Genomic DNA, 4,066 nt, shown 5'->3' with positions numbered 1-4,066 from the left:
CCCCACCACCCACGGCCCTGCCTCCCGCCCAGGCTCTGACCCCCACTTCCAGGACCTTCTCCCCGCAGCGTCCAGCACGAGGAAATGCCCCACTGTGGACGTTCAATTCAAGCATGTCACTGTGCCAGGGCCGCCCTGGAGTGGGAGGTGACCATGTGATAACGCTCTACTTTGTGGACAAGTGATTAAACATTCATCAATTTCAACCTCATGGTTTCCTCTTTTTTTTATTTTAAAGTCAAATAAATTGTTTTCCCGGCCTTAAACGTTTTCTTAGATCCATAAGAGCTCGAGGCCTTGGCTGGACGCCCAGAAAGGCGGCTGAGGGACGCGCCCCTCCGCTCCCGACCCGCCCGGGCAGGACCGGGATCCCGGCCCTGCACCCCTGGACCCGGAGCCCTGGAGCCTGGGAATCGGTCCTGCTGTTTCTCCTCGCGGCAGACCTAAACCCAGGGTCAAGCCCCCCCAGAATTAACTACTGTTTTGGAAAGAGGGGAGGCAGGGAGGAGGGAGAGCAGGGGAGGGAGGCGCCCCTCGGAGCCGGCCCGCGGGAGGGGCGGGCAGGGCTGTCTGCAGGCTCTGGGAGGCAGAGAGGGCGCCCGCTGGTCTCAGGGACCCCTGTTCTAGAGAAGTGAGCTTTTTCCTCCCCGTGAGCTGCTGGGAGGACTTTGGACAGGGGACTGGGCATTTTAGCAGTGGCCTGGCTGTTTGTACCTGGATTGGGGTGTCTCTCAGGGCTCTCTCCCCAGCCCCCACAGGCTAAAGTCTCCATCTCCATTTCCCACAGGCCCCCATCTCCCGGGTGGGCCCTCTTCATGCCCTCCAAATGTGGCAACCAGAATGGGCCCACCTCAGGGCCTTTGCACTAGCAGGTCCCTTTATCAGGATGCATATCTGTGCACCACTCCCCAGATTCACTCAGGGCTCTCATCAGACCTCACCCTGCCAGAAAGGTCTGTGGGCACTGTCCCATGTAAAGGAGCCCCTTCCTTCCTCTAGGAGAGCCCCTGAGTGACCGTCTAAGGGTTTAGTGAAGGATCCTGGGTTCAGACATGTACCTGGGCAGGAGAGATGAAGAAGAGGAGGATGTGCTGGGCTCCTGCTGTGACCCTACCTTGGACTGGTCACAGCCACACCTGGGCTTAGGGACCCTCACAGCAGAACTCTGACCTGGAGTTACCATCTTCCCATTATAGGAGGAGACTGAGGCTCGGGCAGGTGACAGGAGCCGCCCAAGGCCTCGTGGGGGGATGGAGGAAGCCCCAAGTGGACTGGGGATGGGGGACCAGTCCCTCCAGGTGAGGCCTCGGGGCTGGGCAGCAGCAGACAGGACGGGGCAGTTGCTGGGGCTCCGGGGATCCCGGGCCTGCTGGAGGAAGAGCGCTGAGCCTCCACCTCCGCCCAGGCTGCCTCCCTCATCTAATTAGCATGGCTGAGAATTCAGCTCCACACTTGAGCACGCGCCTGCTCCCCTGGGAGCGCCCCAGAACTAATGCTGCTCAAATATGAAATGGCTCCTGCCCCCGGGGCTGAGTCAAGGAGGTACAAGCCAGAAACAGGAGTTGTAATTACCGGCTCTGATTAAGCCCATCGTAGTAAAAAATAAAATGCAGCTCAGGCCTCTGGGCCTGCTAGGACACCCTGGGCCGGCTGTCAGCTCCTCCTGTTCCACCTCCGGGGCGCAGACTGCTTGGTTCTGACTCATTGCCCATTCTTATTCAGCCAGGTCCCTCGCTGAGCACCTACTAAAACGGATGCAGAGTTGAGACAGGAGCACGCTGAACAGAGCACCATCGGGGGTCAAGGTCAGGAGTGGAATGGGGCTGTTCAAGGAAAAAACACACGGAAGAACACACCTCGGGGTGGAGCCCAGCGTGCCACGCGGGAGTGCATGGGAAGGTAATGAGGGGGACTGACTTAGAGCCTTAGAGCTGATATGAAGACCTGAAGAAACCATTTCAGCCAGAGTGCAGGAGGGGTGAAGAGTGATCTAGGGAGCAGGAGCAGCCCGTTCAAAGGTCCTGGGGTGGGAAGGGGTGGTAGGAGGACTGAAGAGGGGCCCTGGAGCAGGATGAGGTTGGAGCCGGAGATGGCAGAGGGGACAGCAGCCAGACCTGAGGGCCTGGCAGCCTTGGTGGTGTGCTGAGTGACTCGAGGTCCCCTGAGCGGAACTGAAAGATCCTCGACAAGTTGCTCACACAACTCCCAGAGTTCTGGCTGCGGAGCCCGAGGGTGGGGCTGCGTTACCCTGTGGAGACGCGGGGAGACGGGTGAGGGGCCCACTGGGGCTTGAGGGCAGTGCCCTGTGTGGAGCGGGCCACGTCTCAGAGAAGGGGCAGGAGGCATGGTGTCCTGGCTGGGGACAACACGTGGGTGTCACCGGAGGGCAGCAGCACGTTCCTGCTGGGGCAGAGAAAGGTTCCGATGGAGGCAGAAGCCTCCCCTGACCCTGTGCCCCTTGGCTCTAGGCTGAGACTGGGGACAAAGGAGCCCTGGAGGACGTGGTGCAGGCCCTGCTGGAGGCCCGTGTGGGTGGCCGTGGCTGGCTTCCGGCTGCTCCGTCTCCACCTGGCCAGCAGGGGCTCCAGCCTTTGCGCCTGTCTGGACCTCCAGGACAGGTGGACAGAGGCTCCGAGCTCAGGCGAAGGGGCCCTGGCTCCCCGCTGACCTGCAGCCACACCCTGGCCTCCCTGCCTCCTGTCCAGCCCCGAGCTGACCCAGGCACCTGTCAGTAACCCGCCCCAGTCCGCCCTCGGTCGGTCCCCCACCTGCACTCTCAGCACGCAGGCCGCTGGCCGCTGGCCTCTTTGACTTGTTGTGTTTATTCACGGGCCTTCTACTTCACAGGCCTGCAGACGCCCTCCAGTGACGAGACCTGCTCTGCCCGAGGGCTTTATGAGGAGTCACAGATGACACCCGGGAAAGCCAAGAGCAGGTCTATTTTTAATCCCCTGCTCTCGCAGACAGCCAGTCCACCCGCCATCAGCCCCTCGCGCAGTCGGGGATGCTGGGTGCTGGGGTGCAGACGGGCTGGAATCAGACCTTGTCCCCGCTGGGTCCCCAGGGGCTGGCAGCGGGGAGGAGTCAGGGCAGAGGTGATTACAGATGGCACAGTGTGCTGGACACTGATCCTTCATTCATTTTTCCTCCACATGTGGCTGTGTGGGGAACCGCACCGGTCACCGGGGCTGCAGCTCTGAGCATGACGAACCAGGGAGCCCACAGCGTCACAGGGAGACAGACGATCCATAGCCCAGGGAGTGTCGGGTCTTTGCATGCGCTGTGAAGGAAGCAGGGGTGGAGGTGGATGCAGCACGTGCAAAGGCCCTGTGGTGGGATGGTGGCACCAGTCTTGAGGACCAGCAGTGGCTGGCCATCTCATGATCTTCCTGACAGAGGCGCAAACACAACAGGCCTGTTCCTACCTCAGGCATTTGCACGTGCTGTTTCTTCTGCCTGGAATGCTCTGGCCTGATAGCCACGTACTTCAGTCCTGTGGATCCTCTTAGGCATCTGTTCAGCTGACACCTCCCCACTGAGGGCTCCCAGCTGCCCCTCGGCTCTCCCCCACTGCCCACGGGTTTCCTGCGTCCTGTCTCCTTAGCTGTTGTCTGTGCTGACCTGACACGTCATGAGTGCCCCCCACTTTAGGACAGCGACTGCATTTGTCTGTGCCCATGACCGCGGTTCAGTGTCTGTTGAGTCACTGGATGGCAACCCCTGGAGGTCATGCCAGCAGCAGGTGCACCTCATGGCACAGGAGCCGCCAGGCCCAGAGGACCCACAGGGAGACCTGGGCATCTGAGCCCTCAGGGCTTCTGTTGAGCACCTGGATCTCACACACACACATACACACACACTCACACACTCACACACACACTCACACACACACACACATACACACACACACTCACACACACACACACACACTCACACACACACACACATACACACACTCACACACACACTCACACACACATACACACACACTCACACACACACTCACACACACATACACACACACACACACTCACTCACACACACACTCACTCACACACACACACAT

The sequence above is a fragment of the Marmota marmota genome, unplaced genomic scaffold (genome assembly GCF_001458135.2).
Source record: "Marmota marmota marmota unplaced genomic scaffold, marMar, whole genome shotgun sequence".
NCBI classification, from domain to species: domain Eukaryota; kingdom Metazoa; phylum Chordata; class Mammalia; order Rodentia; family Sciuridae; genus Marmota; species Marmota marmota.
Note: the sequence above shows the minus strand (reverse complement) of the source record.